This window comes from Amblyomma maculatum, chromosome 1 (genome assembly GCF_055883805.1).
Source record: "Amblyomma maculatum isolate TAMU_Amacu chromosome 1, ASM5588380v1, whole genome shotgun sequence".
In the NCBI taxonomy this organism is placed as follows: domain Eukaryota; kingdom Metazoa; phylum Arthropoda; class Arachnida; order Ixodida; family Ixodidae; genus Amblyomma; species Amblyomma maculatum.
The window spans coordinates 66,310,799-66,326,449 of NC_139344.1; the positions used below are offsets into that span (position 1 = coordinate 66,310,799).

At 50.0% G+C, this 15,651-nt stretch overlaps 1 protein-coding gene across 1 annotated transcript in view; it reads right to left on the minus strand.

The window, feature by feature from the left end:
* Positions 1 to 15,651, minus strand: part of Ac76E (adenylate cyclase type 2 Ac76E) — a 586,427-nt gene that overhangs the window by 502,437 nt on the left and 68,339 nt on the right. The window lies entirely within an intron of this gene.

A 15,651-nucleotide genomic window follows, 5' to 3' on the forward strand; every position in this document is an offset into this window, starting at 1 on the left:
GGAGAGCTTGCTGCGCTCTCGCTTCAAATATGCCGCGGGGCGAGAAGGGGTTCACCGTCAGGGCCACGGCGCGCCGTGCTGTCTGGACGTTCAGCGCATGTTAAAACACGTCGCTTCTGTCCTTTTGGTACGGCTCGCCTCCAGTGCACTGGTGCTTTGCAGAGAAGTATCCAGAGTTTGTGAAGGAGGCGTTCGCCGAAGAAGTTTGGCGTCCGGCTGAATTTCTGGGCGGCTTTGGCCAGGCACAACAGCACCCCCGCCATCAGACAATGCGCCGGGAAGACGAGCTGCTCGCATGTGGCTCGGATGCCGGGCGCGCTCGTTCGCCAGGTTCCTCCAAGCTCACGTACAGTGTCCGGGCGCCAGGTAGCCTCACGTGCCTCGGGTTCCACTCGCCAGGTCAGGATCTCTGCCGACAGCCTTGTTGCCGGGGCACGCCGATCAACTTCGCTCGGGTCGCTCCGATGCCCTTGCCACTCGCCACTGGTAACGGTAGACTTTTCTGCGGCTTGCGAAACCGACCGACAACAGGCAACACCCAACACAAGCAAGTACCCTCGGTCACCCGTCAAACACCAGACAGAGGCAAAATTTCAAATTCAATTAGCTAAATTGTTGTCCCCTTTTTGCTCCCACTACAACAAGAGACAAGTGTATAGGATGCAGTACACAAGGTTCAAACAACAATTTTGCATATTAAAGATACATTAAGTAGCAAGGAACATTATCAATCAGTAATGGAAAAGAGTCTCCTTGAAATCACTTGGACCGTAGACCACAACTGAGGAAGTAAGGAGGTAATTCAATTTTGCCCCAATCTGGCTACAAAGTTACCGTTAGCAATGAAACGCTCGTTGAAGGTAGCTACGTTTTGAATGCATGACCGAAAGCATCCAAGTTTGCATTGTGCTGCTCTATTCAAGCGGCAGAATGCGTAGCAGTATTCGGGCGGTTTGGCTCTCCTCCCTCCGCTACAGCTTCGGCTGTCCATTTCTCTACGAGACCTTTCTTTCCACTTTATGCGTGAAAGAACAGACGAGCACAAGTTACTCGCTTTGTGGAACGATCTGTCTCGTTCCTTACGCTTCGCGCACCAAACGCGCATTTTCTCAGCACGGGTGCATTTGTGCCGCTGGGATCGCCGCTTTTCCTTTCGCGATCGTTTGCGTTTTCTCACCTTTCGATGAGAGCATTCTTTCATGCACCTGCCTTTCCGCTCTTTTCGGCGGCTGCACTTGTGTTTTTGCTTTCTTTCTTTTGGTGCCAGCTCTTTCAAGCTGCCGGTAACCGGAGCTAGTATGGCGCCGACATCGTCGGAGTGCGGCGCCGCGCCTGAATCGCGGCCAGCAGCGCATGACTCACTGCCAGTCGCGTCGGAACAAGGACAACGCTCGCTCACGCCAGCCCCCGAGCTAGGCATATCCTCAGCAGACTCGCCACTCAAGTTACTCTGATCCGCCGGTGTGCCGCATCGCTCAGCGCTAACCGGCGCACGATCACGTTCGTCCGACAGCTGCGGCGCTTCGGATCGCGTGAGGTCCATGTTCGCACTACGGTTATTGTTTTCGCCAATACAATTGAGCGCGTCAGGACAGGAAGACCCATGGCTCCAGTCTAGTCGCTCGCCGTCGACTTCACAGGTGTGGTTCTCGACAGCGTCCGCGTCATGGGCCTGCCTTAGCTGTTCAACACTTGTGAGCTGCGCAATTTCCATGAGCGCAACTTCGTTTTTCTGTGTGTCATGATCTACGTCGACTCTGACTTCGGAAATTGTCAATTTGTCGTCTCCTAGCCTGACTACATTTCCGCCACAGTTTACAACTTCTGCTTCTGAGTTGTCAGGCGGTTGATTTACTGCCAGTTCCCCACTCTCGATTGGTGGAATGCTTACAGCTACGTGGGAATGCGTGCAGGACGGTGTCACTGCGGATTTCTCGCCGATGGAGTCGGCTCCAACCGTCTCAGCTGCCAGTGGCTCGACCAAGGTAACCCTAGACACTTCTGTTCGAGACTCGATCAGCTCGCTGCTGCGGTCGCTTTGCTCGGCCGCTTCCCCAAGTTGTGTCTCATTCTCTGGTGAAAGCACAATTTGCTCCGAGACTTCCTGACTTTCTAGCCATTCGCTTACAGCGGCTTTCAACTGATAGGCCAAACCAAAGTATGCCTTGTTACAATGTTTCTCGCTCTCATATCTCTTCCGAAGATCCTGAGGCGTTATCTGATATCGTATCAGCAATGACTCTTTTAGTTCATCGTAATTTTTCGAGCGGTCGCCAACCAATCGCTTGATTTCTTCCGACGCTTCAGCGGAGAGAAGAGCTACCAACTTCTGCGCCCAACTATCTCTCTCGAAACGTTTACTTCTGCAGACATTCTCGAAGTCTGCCAAATACACTGCCATATCCTCGGCGATGAGGAACGGTGGTGGACAGTCTCGCGGTATTGAACCGTTACAATGAATGGCATTAAAAGCTTTAATCTTTTCCACGCTCATTCTATGTGTTGAAACCTCCAGCTGCATCAGTTGCCATACACGGGCGTCCTCTTTCTCGTGACGTTCACGATCCTCTTTCTCGTGATGTTCACGTTCCTCTTTCTCGTTTCTCTCTTGAATATCATCCCAGGCCTCTGCGGCTTCCTCAACCGTCACGTCTTCTGCCTGCATGATCTCAAGAATTTCCTTTTTTTCTTTTCGCTGAGCCCAAATCGATGCCCAACTCATCACAAATTTGGAGAAGTTCTCTGACCTTGTAACTCTCCATCTTTACACCGGCCTCTTGTTGTTTGCCTTTTTAGAATAGTGCACTATACGTTCGCTATCTCGCTCCTAGCAAGAGATGCGCAAGCCTTTCTCACACTGATTCCCCTCTCAGCATCCCTTGGTTTTCAAAACACTTCCTGTAGGCTTGAAACACGCAAGGTTAACACAATGCTACGCTCAGCCTTTCTCTAAGCTACCCTGTGTGTTAGAGAAGTCTGGCGTTTGAGGGAAACTTCAGGTACTCACCGCGCCGAGGTGCCTGACGCCGGTCAATCCCGCAGCTGCCATCCAATGTCGTGCCAGTTGATCCCACCGCTGCCACCAATGTCGTGCCAGCGGATCCCACCGCTGCCACCAATGTTGTGCCGGTGGGGTTATCACACAGTAGCCCACCGTCAACAGGGTTGTGCCAGTGGATCCTGCAACTGCCACCAATGTTGTGCCGGTGGGGTTATCACACAGTAGCCCACCGTCAACAGGGTTATGCCAGTGGATCCTGCAACTGCCACCAATGTTGTGCCGGTGGGGTTATCACACAGTAGCCCACCGTCAACAGGGTTGTGCCAAGGATCCTGCAACTGCCACCAATGTTGTGCCGGTGGGGTTATCACACAGTAGCCCACCGTCAACAGGGTTGTGCCAAGGAGTTGGTAACGCAGCGCTCGTCACCCGTTTCGTGAACGAGGGCTGTCAGCTCCCTGGGCGGTAGCGATGAATCCGAGTCGGCGTTGGTGAGACGAAGAAAAGGCTTTATACACTATTTACATGCATTTACACAACAAGATCGGCTCTGTGGCCGAAAGCTAACATAGCCATACGCGACTATTCTCGCGCAGCGACGGCCGGGGAGATTCCGCCGCGTCCGCACTGTCAAGAGGCGAACTGCTCCCGATGGACGCTCGTGACGAACTCACACTCGGAGTCTCGAACGGAAGCACTTGAGACTCCGTTGCCGAGAACCGTTGACGCTCAAAATGGTCCAATCCGACGGCAGCACTTTCGCAGGGCCAATGGGAGAGCTTGCTGCGCTCTCGCTTCAAATATGCCGCGGGGCGAGAAGGGGTTCACCGTCAGGGCCACGGCGCGCCGTGCTGTCTGGACGTTCAGCGCATGTTAAAACACGTCGCTTCTGTCCTTTTGGTACGGCTCGCCTCCAGTGCATTGGTGCTTTGCAGAGAAGTATCCAGAGTTTGTGAAGGAGGCGTTCGCCGAAGAAGTTTGGCGTCCGGCTGAATTTCTGGGCGGCTTTGGCCAGGCACAACAAGGTATATACAACCAAGCGAACAATCGGCTGACACCAGCAGCCGAGATAGAAAAGCCTGAAATTACCACTAAGACAAAAACGACGAGTGGCACAGCATCGCTGAGATCTTTTCTTTTGCGAGCACACAGTAGCGGCCAGCCTTCCTTTGAAAGAAGTTTCCACCGTGTATGCAGACTGCATTGTCCAGCTGTGTTTTTATCCGCAGTGAAGCAGGAAACGAAGGAGGCCAGACTTTTCCGGCCTGCTTACTGGGCCTCCCATTCCTCCTAGCTCCCTTCCTCTCTTTCCCTGAGCCCAAAGAACAGCCGTCGCACACCGCGGTTGAGAGCAGACACGCGACGACGGGCTATGGCACAGGGGTCTGCGAAGGTTCCCCCGAGGATAAGGGTTCCTCTTCCACGAAGCTTTTTTTTTCACAGAAAAGATCGGTTTGCACACCGCCGCCTGTGCCTTTCTCATTGCCTATTCTCCACATCAGCGTTTCATTCGGAGCAGCTTCACTGAACGGGTATGGTTCCTTCTCAAAGCGATACGGTTTACCTACTTTTCTGCACTACTTCCAGTGACCGATAGACAGAGGCACAAAGGCGGAAGAAGACTATCTCCTTTCTGTCTTTCTTTTTTTAACAGTCACATTGTCTCTAACGCCAAGCCGCTTTCTAAACAAAATAAAAATTTATCACCTGAAGGCAGAAACACGCACGTATGAATTCTTCCTCGAGAAAAGACACCCAAAGTGAAGAACACGAACGTCGCTCAGTATACACATTTTTTCCCTGATATTACTCTTCACGAAGTTAGATACAAAAGAAAACGAAAGGGGGTGCGTAAAGCGGGAATAATAAGCGATGAATGCTCGTACCGATTTTTTATGGTTTTATTATCTGCGCAAATTTGGTAGGTTTCGTTATATCTACAGTTATTCGGCATTTTAGTGCGGAAGCACTCATATAATCAGAGCCTGACTCCCATGATTATGCCTGAGTGCTGATCGGCCCACAAGATCGTGATGTTACAGTCGACATGCCCTGGCGCGGTTGATTCAAACAGTGTTTTCACGTAGCATCATCAATCTAACCAGTTTAAATGCCGGATAGAGCCTAGCAAAATCGTCTAGCGCTGTAGGTTCGCTTAACTGCTATCATACTTTAAAAAAAAAGTTCGGAGGGCAGCAGAATTGAGCACGTTGCACGTCGTTGTCTGTATTGACTTCCACGTGAGTGAAAAAGCTTTCGAAATCTGTCCTACTCTGTTTAAGCAGGGTAAAACCCTACCATTTATTTATTTTTTTTTAACCACCAGGTGCGCGGTTTCCATATTTCGTGCTCGCTACGTGGGGTCAGTTTTAGGTAGTTCAACTTTACTGCAGAGGCCCAATTTTGTAATGTTCAGTTTTGTTTTCTTTTCGTGTCCGGCTGTCCTTTGTGTCTGCCGCCGCGGCCTACGCAACAGGGAAGCCGCTACCAGTGACAGAGGATAAAGAGTAAACAAAACGAAACTTTGCAAAATACAGTCCTGGGATATTGTTCGCGAGGGATGATGGGACCACGAGTGGCTAGGTCCGTGGTGTTCGGGGATGACGGCGATGATGTAAGCGAGTCATCTGGGAAGTTCCAATTAAGTCATGGTGAAGCAGAGTGCAGTTACAAACCCGGATGTCATTACGTTACCAATAGCTGGTAATAGCACTTGTCGCTCCCGCCGCAGCCGGTTTTCTTTCGTTCGTGGGTGCTAGAGTTCGTGTAATAACGCATCAAGTTTTATGCCATCTAGTGTGTCTGTACCCTGCCTGTCGGGACTGCCACACGGTAATATAATATTGACCAGTGGAGATCTTTCTTTTGGTTGTCCGTATCAATGCCAAAAGGAGCCAGATCGTATGTTGTTTTCTCCGACGCGTAGATTGAAAACTGCACTGCGCCCCTGAGGATTGATGGGCCTTGAAAGATGAAGGCAAGAAGCTTGCTAAGAAAACAGAAACTTAGAGCGTGCCACAAGTGCTCCGCCTCACGACTGATGGAGCTTAGATAAAGAAGTACATACTGTCTTTGGCAAAAGTAGCCGTACACCTTCCCACGATATCAGGAAACTTAATAGCAGATATTTGAGCCAGCGGAGACGCACAAGCATCATACTGCCTCACCGAAAGCCCTGTACACACGTACAGTGGCAGAGGTGGGTAGGTTGTGGTCAATGCGCATGTATGGGAGGGGTCAGGCTGATGATATTTTTTTGTACTTCGCTATAGGAGGGGTCAGGCTGGTGATATTTTTTGTACTTCGCTATAGGAGGGGTCAGGCTGATGATATTTTTTTGTACTTCGCTATAGGAGGGGTCAGGCTGATGATATTTTTTTGTACTTCGCTAAAGCATATTTGATCACGTATACCTCCACATATGCTCTTACCAGGGTGTAAGAATATATTTAGGTAGCGCTTAGCTCGGCAACGCGACCTGAACTTATTTGTCGCTTTCGTTTGAAAGAAGAAAGATGACGCGCGATGTGGGCTTGCCAAGTCGCCGACCTGTAGCGGCCTTATACTGCAGTTACGGCGGGACCGCTAGGCCGCGCGCCGTACGTGCGCTTACGTGCCACAAGGCACACGAAGGGTTGAAACTGCTGTCTACACGGAATCATTTTATGCCACTTAGCGTTCTCCTTGCTCGCACAGCGTGAATGCGTAGAGAAGCAGGAGGATTCGAAGTAGCCCGTGGTCCCTCGAAGTTCAATCGTTATCAAAATACATTTCTTTCGATTTTTTTTTTTTTTATCGTCCGCGCGACTACTTAGAGCATGGTTACAAACGGTCCGCCTCGACGCGCGCTCTCCCTCATTTGAGTCCAAGCATTCGCGTCGCATTCGGGAAGTACCAGGTTCAATACCTGGTGCCGTTGGGTACCCACCGGTTTTCAATGGGTACAAGCTTTCCCCCGCCCTGGTGCTCGGCTCTTTGGGGTGAAATGCTTGGGAAAGGGCTACATAACGGGCTTTCGCCGCGCGAGGCGGACCTATTGTTATCCGATGGCAGAGCGGATCACTGTCCTATCGGCACAACTATTTGGGAACTATGGCCCCAAGAAGAGTTACTGCTCGCCAAACAGTATTCCCCTGGTTTACATAGAATCGCCCAGGCCGAGCCCTTTTCCACGAGCTAAGTCCCACAAACGGACACCCACGCCGAGTTCCGCTCCTGTACCCATTTAAGTTGGTTCATCATCGAGCTGTCAAAACGAATCCTGTCAGCTATCCCACCGCGCGTGGCGAACCTGTCCACTACTGCCACCGCGTTGGCCGTGTTGTGGGTCGCACCCACGTGCTCGGGCAGGCGGGATCGCTACACCCGTGGCGCATTTTTATGACGAGCATCCCTGCTAAGCGCCGTTACGCCCCCGACTTCGGTAACTCTCTTCGTGCCGCGATTTAAGCGAGAGCCCGCTTCTACCAAAGTTTGTTAAGCGGCTTGGTTATGAAGCCGGACCCGTACCTGGATCCAGGACCTACCGCCTACGTACCGGAAGCGCGAGTGGAAGCTTCATTCCCCACCCCTTTGGTCTCACGGTGGTACTACTCATAGACTCTCAAAAGGTGCTTGCACCGGTTCTGCTTTCGCTTCGTATTCACTCTTTCAGCCTACTGAGACGCCCGAAGGCCTCAGGTGTTTCCCAGGACGTCACTGATTTCCCGGAGGGGAAATGAAGACAGTTTCTAACAGCGTCCCCATGCATCCTTGCGGGATGGGTTACACAGGTTTGCCCCTACTCTAGTCAACGGGGTGTCCTTGCGTAGAGACAGCCGGCACATCCCATCCCTGTACTGCACCGGCAGCTGAACCCACTCTTATTTTCCGCTACGTTAGAGTGATCACTTCTAACGGTAGAGGCTTCCTCATTGGATGACAGGGAGTCGGGAGCTCCCCAGCCTTATCCCTAGTCCCGTTTCTTGATAGGGGCATCATCGGTAAAGGCAGCAGTTTTCAATGGGCCCCGCCGTAGCGGTCCATAAACCCGAGAATTTATCCCACTTTAGTGAGTTAGACTTCTTCAGAGGGCACCAATCTCCGTGGTTCCAGTCTGTCATCAGAGCATCCACCAGCGTGGCCTTCTATGGACTGGATTACAGGAACGCGCAACCGCTCCCAGCCTTATTTCTCAAGACTTTGTGGGGCTCCACAGCCCCTTATAGTATTTCAAATCACGCGCGCTTTTTCCTGTTTGTATTGGTGCTTGCACGGACAGCGTGAGTGCGCATAAGCGAGCTTCCAGGCTTCGGGGCGGCATATTATCGACGCAGACAGAATAAGAATAGAATGAGAATAATGTTTATTTAACATCTTGAGGACGTTGGGTGCGCCGGCAAAAAGCCAGTGGAAAGACTTGACGAGGTAGATAAGCGCGTCAAAAGCAAGGCTCGCGGCTTTTTCCAGGCGGGAGGCCGGCCGGAGGTGGCTAGCGAGCGTCATGGGCTAGTGTGATGTGCACGGACGACGGAACCAAGACCTGCGAGACGAAGACGGAAACAGTGCCTTCACTGCAGGGATGGTTTAGGCGTATTTGCGTGAGTTTTTGCCACGCGATTAGCAATGTTTATTATGCCGCCGTTAGCGCTTTGACCCTATCACTTGCCCTATTTGCGCCGCAGTGTGTTTTGTCTTGCCGCGGTGACGCTCTGACCCTCGTTTAAGCTCTGACCCTCGTTCTGTTTACCCGATGTTGTTTCTTTTTACTGAATGCGTTTTCGTTTATCCGGAATAAACCGGTGTTTTTAAAAGAGACTGGATTTGTCACTCGTCAGGCGAGACCATGGCTCGTGGGACCGTTTTCTGAAGGCGAGGTCATTAATTTCATCGCCAAAGGTTGCACACCGCTTAGATAAAGGAGGACGCGGCCCCTCCCAGTGCCCAACCAGAAGTCAATCCATCTATCATCGAAAAAAACTACTGTACGTTCGGTGACAAATAATGCCACTAGGCTGATCTGTCCCTCTTCAACAGGCTACGTTCTCTCCGCTTCCGCAGAGGGCTGTCGAAGGCCGGTTCACCCGTGCGGCGATTCCGCTCCAGCCGCCCTGTGGCCTGCGCCTACGGCCCCCGTGCCAGACATGGGCCTGGCTATGGGAGGAAGACCTTATGCAACACAATTTTCGTTCCAAGAGTTTACTGCGCGTCAATTGCTCGAGCAGTGTAATGCGCTGACACCGCTGCTATACGCGTGGGCGCCGGGACCGGCAGGAAACAGAATGCCTTTGTGAGGTTCTAAGGTCTAGTGCAGCGCACTTATAGCTACGCGACGAAAAATTGTTCGCAACAATACCTCTGTCGTTATTCCCGCCAATTCACCTTCGGCGCCGACGTCAGCGATACTGAGCCGTTAATCGCCTCAAAGAAAAGCCAGAGAGCGCACAAAGACTAGATAAAAACCTTGCTTAATGAATGTGGAGGAGGAGGAAGATGAGGAGGAAAGGCAGGGATGTTAACCGGTAAAGGAACTGGTTTGCTACCCTGCACTGGGGAAGAGGGGTAGGTGGGTATAAAAGTTGTGGGTGAGAGAGGGATGGGTGATGACAGTACAGTCACATCACAGACATGTGACATCACATCTCGTCACTGTCATATCACGTAACATAAAAAATTATAGCTTTTCGATCAGTCCTGTGCTTTTCATAAAGCGGAACAGTGCCTGGGAGGCCTTCACCGCAGACGATCGCCGTGGCCAGGGACCTAGGTTCTTAATTTCAGTTAGTGGGCGTCCATCTAGACGCTCCTGCGCACGGCATAGACACTGCCTTTCCTCGCTGTATATGGGGCACTCACAAAGAATGTGGCCTATAGTCTCGTCGGACCCGCAGTTTGTACATGCAGGGCTATTTGCCATACCTATCACAAAAGAATTAATGAATGTGAATTGGAACTAAGTGGACCTGCTAAAGTGACTATGTTGCCCTGAATTATGCCTTTCCACTGGATTCTCCACCGGGAATCTGAAAATCGTACAAATTGCACGCCTGTATGGACATTGCCATTTTATCGTTTAGCTTTAATTCATGCCACAGTGTCTTGTGGCACCAGAATGTACAACGGGTGGTGCAAATTACTTGGAGGCCATGGCATCGCCGACCGAAACTAATTGCTGCGCTGCCGTTCCGTCTCGCACCTCATGCGCTTGTACTCCGATGGTTGTCGATGACGAAGAAGTCAATCACATAGTAAGGGAAGGTCCAGACGATCATTAGTAGTCGGAATTATTTCGTTCGTTAACCTCGTGACCTCAAGAGGTTTGAACCAGGGAATCCCTCAGTGGCTATAGGTCACTCGGCTAGTTAGCCAGAGAAGATGGATTCAATCCCGGCGGTGGCGGTGGCAATTTCATAGAGGCGAAACGCAAAAATCCCGGGCAGTATAAAATAACCCGGCGCTCTCCACTGAGGCGTCCCTTGTGGCACAAGTGTCACTTCAGAACATCAAACTTCGTGCGCTTTACATTTATATCATTGCGCTGAGGGCGGATTAGCCATTCTGCATAGCAAACAAATATATAATTGAAACTGGCTCTGCTGAGAGATGGGATTTTGTGTAGTGATAAGATTAGCGCAAAATACTTTCACTAAAACTTGGCAGTTATACTGTCGTGCATCCAGTAGCCAAGACCGTTGTAGCCCTTCTCTGATGGCTGCGTAAACCTCTCTCGAACACGCAGCCATTAAATACCGCATTATTAACCACATAATCGGCAGGGTCTCTCGGTTGCAGCAACTTGTCTGCTCCGGTGATTAACCGGCGCAACAGTTCCAGGCGAGCATGCGCAGACAGAGACTTAACGCTGTTACTCCCGGAGTATCATATATGCACCTTGGCGTAAAAATATAAATGTTCCTCATTACGGCGAGCAATAACTACGTGAATTCCTGCATGCTTGAAGTAACGGTCGTCTGCAACATATTTATGAACTCAATACAAAGTGTAAGCGTCCAGAGATGCAGGACCCCCCTCTCTCATGAAAAAGAAATAAATTCTTGATGAAGCTAATAAATTTATGTAGTAGCAATGTCTTATACTTGCTGGCGATGGAGTATTGTTAAATTTTGCACTCGATTTCCTGCATGGGCCTGCGTATTTGTGAACAGTATAATATAATGTGGTCCTTAGGTAGCTGGAGATGATAAAAGTCAATTCTAATAATTACTGACCAGTTAAATCTTCCTTGCAAATCTCGCAGTTTTTTCTACATTTCTTTGATCAAAAGAAAACGAGAGGTGTAACTCTGGAAGCTCATCACCTTTAATTGACGTTTGCGAGCCTTGCAGATTAAAGGGACAATGGAAAAGGACTTACTAAATTAAGTCAACGAAGCGCTATGCCATCAATCGTTTCAGCAACGCAAAACGTTTTACGCTAGCCTCAGTAACATCGACAATATTGGCAACTGCTTCCTCTTCAGATCAACGCATGCGAACGCCCTTGTGTTATTAAAAAAAAATCTAGTTCTGTTCCTTTTTTTTTTTTTTTGGATATGCTTGTATAGTGCAAACAGTTTTACCGAATTTGCTCCATTTCTTACCGCCTGTGTGTATTCTTATTTTCTGTCTGTAATTTAATCATGATTTAATACACGCAAACATGGGGTATTTGAAGTTATATTCAACAAAGAAATGAAATAAATAACAGACGAACCTCTTCATAGCTCACGCACATAGACGCGGAAAATAACCTACAAAACGGCCGCCGCACCTTCGTGGCTGTCACCTACTTAATTAAAAACCCCTTTGAGTGCTTCTGCGCACCTGTATAGACGCAGGTTCTTGCAAGTACATTGGGCTGACAAATGGACTTCGCAGTTAGCACAAGTAGCGCACGCAGTTTTTTTTTTTTCTTTGTTTTTTCATCTACATCAATGCACGCTTTTGAATAAAGTTGACCTTGCTGCACGATAAATTGCCTGCTTATAGCACTTCATAACATTTGTGTATCACTTCCTCTACTTCAGCCATCCAAGCTCAGCAGCAGTAAGATAAATGAAACGATTCGAGCGTACCCCGCAGGTCCATCCGCCAAAAGGGACAAGTTTCCTCTTTTTTAAGAGCGACAGGCGGCACTGCGATGGGCTCAGAGTAAAGAGGCTGGCAAGATGAGTGACATGAAATAAAATAAACCGCCCTGAACAAAACGAACACTGTTCTAATGTATTACATTAATGTGTGATGAAATAGCAAAGGTGGCGCCTCGGCTTTTTCATCACCGCTGGCGGGAAACGAGGTCGTGTGGCGAGCGACAGAAATTACAGAGTAGCCGAAGCATTTTCGCCCGCGAGATCGTTCATCGGTGTCGCGGTGTTTGCATACCGATCTTTAATGAGGGTTGTTTGTCCTGTGATGCACATTTCACTTCCTCTGCGTCAGCATCTGCTTCCCCTTTTAATTTTTTTTTTGTCCCTTCCCCATTTATTTGCGACGCCACTGGGTACAGAACTGATAACGCCGTATAGGATCGAAGCTCGTGTCTGGAAGAGGATACAAAGACGGAAAACGAAAACGAGCCCCGAGAAACAAGTCACACTATGAACGCTAACACATTTAGGGCGCTCTGGCTGCTCGCGCTGGCTCGCTGCATGCATACCGCCGGGATTAATGCAGCCAGCCGCGTATATATATATAGAATGAACGTCCCAAAACGCTCACGGTTGAGTGCCCCGCTTCAGAGTATAAAAGCGAGACGGTCGAGCATTGGAACGTGCTCCGCTCATGGTAATAGAGAAAATACCAGTAAATATGAAATAGGCAAATTTTGGATAGAATGTGAAATACAGAAGAGGCAGCTTGCTAGTCCGAGACGCATAATAACTATGTCTATCATGAGCCAAACGGGGTCTCTCTTGTCGTTACATGGGGCCAGGACAAGGGTAGACATGAGTAGTGTGTTTTCCTCTCACCTCAGTCATCGTAGCGCTGCTGTCTCATGGGGCCGGTCAGTGACAAGTTAAGATTGATAGCCACGACTTGCGGAGGGGCCGACTTTGGCCCGGCTGGCGCCAGCGCCATCCGGCGGCTTTCGTTCGGTGAGAATTCACGCGCTGCCTGCCCCAGGAGCGAGCGCGCGCCGTCGCGACGGACGACGCCGTCGCGCGAGCGGTGGCCGGCACACGCGCGTGTGCAGCTCATTACTCATAATGCTCTTCATTGGTGGGGAAGAAAAGCAAGAACAATAAACGGGCTATGACAAGCCAGGAGGCACTAATGAAAGGTACCGGTTTGATCACTCTTGGTCCTTCCTCTGCTCAATGATCAACGAAGCTGAAGAAATTATCCGATTACGGCTTTTGCGCTGCGGACCAGTCGGTCGGGCTCACTTCCAGAGAAAGCCCCGCCAAGATGGGCCAGTGTGGGGGCTGCCTCTTTTCCCCTCCTGGCTCGCTGCACCAGCTTCAAAGGGCAGCACTGCGGCGTAGCCAGGCACCCGCCTCCCGTGTCCGGTGTCACGTGGCCCCCGAATTAGCACCGGGTTAGGCGAGCCGTCGCTCAGCAAACATTGGTCCAGGCCTGGAAACATTTTGCTGGCCCATCGACCTGCTTGTTTGCACTGCTGCGAATCGGGCTCCAGCGCGAACCGGGTGACGAGGGAGCAGGCCAGTCTCTATATGCTCGTAGGGGTGCGCGGTGCTCCGCCTGCTCCGAATCAGTCTGCGCGGGCCACCCTCCAACTCTCGAGGTGCGCACTCATCAACTCGCGGCGCAGGCGTTGACAAAGCTGCTCTCCCCTACTTTATCGCTAATGCTCATTTGCACTGTTTTATAGCCGGCGTACTACCGTTTGCTTAAAAAGAAATGTTTCATAGCAGCAGCTTGTCAAAAATAACACCGTTAAAATTCTGCAAACATTTTTTATTGCAGAATTCTGGCCTGGAATTTGCAGACCGCATTTGTGCAGCAGCTACCTTTATACGTCCTCATTGCCAGAGCTCACTACGTTACCAAACAAGGCCGGAGTTTACTCAGCCGACTGTAAAGCACGCCGGTCTTTTAATAGCTGGGCATACGAGGCGTATATATATACATGACCGCCTAGGCAAGAGTACTGAGGCTATCCACGTGAACATAAAAAAATACTCACTTCTGAGGTGTCACGGTCATTGCATGAGAATGCATTTCTCCAGAAGATGTACCCGACCTCCCACGCGACCAACTTAATATTTAAGCTCTTTTTTTCTTTCAAATCGCGAAGTTCTGCTAGTAGAGCGTCAGCTCCCACTAAGACGAACACCTATATCAATGCTCCCCTGTATTTGGACTCGCGCTAATTGGTACTCACACCTTGCTCGCTCTCATACACGCTGGCCTGGATAGCCAACAGAAGAAATACCACTTCACAGCATAATAAAAAAAGGGAACGGGCACGCAGGCACGGGGCAGGCAAACAACGGAGCAACCCAAAAGAACTGCTCCGCGGGGTGGGCCCCCAGTATAGTGCTCTAGAAGATTGGGCAGTGTGTCGACTGCGCCGCGAAATGCATGGGAGCGGGGGGCCGCTTTTGCGATGACGGAGGCGCTGCAGCGCAAAGGGCGCCACCAGCAACTGGTGTGTCAGCCGTCCGGGCGCCCGCGTATGCGCGCTGTGCGGCAGGCGGATACCGTGTGCACTGTACGTTCTTGTTTGCTTGTGCGTCGCCTCGAGCTATTCGCGACAAGATTTTACAAATATGCCGGTCAATGAGGCTCAGTACTGTAAGCAATCACCTAATTTATTTTCCATTTTGGCCGTCGGCAACACCTCGGGGAAGCAACATGACCGGAGTTGGGCTTTGAAGAAAGCAGCTTGGAGAGGGCGTACAAATTCAGACTCGCACAGCACGCTTCAGTCACCGTACAGCTTGCTTTAGCATTCCTAATGCACCTAAATGACCTCCAGAAATTTACTCATTTTGAAAAGAGGACGTGTGGAGACAGGACGTATGAAAAAGTCAAACATGCAACACGTGCGTTCGAGCGCTGACTAAAGCTGGCCACAGTGACCCCATTACCACAACAGTCCAAAATGGTATATTCCATTGTTTCACGCGCAAACTATGCGGTCTACACTACGTCACCTGAAGCCACAAGAGAAGTCGGTATTTAGTTCAAATGATATAAATGTGGACTACCCCGCATGAAGGTATACATAGTAAGGACATGAAAAACGAACGACACCACTCTAGGTAAAGGGCTACTGAATAACGGAACACAGTGGGTCAAGAAAGGTGGAAGAAGTGGGAAAAAAAGGTTTCACAGGAAAAAAAAAAAAAAAAAGAGACGTGTCGAGGCAGGTAGAAAGGGGTTGGTGGAAAGCATGCGGAGCAGTGAATAGAGCGAATGTGAACAAAGGTTTGGAATTTTCATGCGGCACTGCAAAAACACGACGGAGAAGAAGACAGGCAGCTAAAGACGAAGAAAAGTGGAGATATATGAAAGACAATAAAAAAAAAAAGAAAAGAACCAAATGAAGGCCTGGGAAGAGGAAAGTGCACAAACAGGCTGCAATCGAACGCGCATAAATATATAAGCGTCGAAATTTAAGAGTCAACTGTAAAACTGTACACTAATCTAAGAACAAACCATTTTCTTTTCTTTCCATAAGCTGGAACATTGTTGTAACGGGTAGCT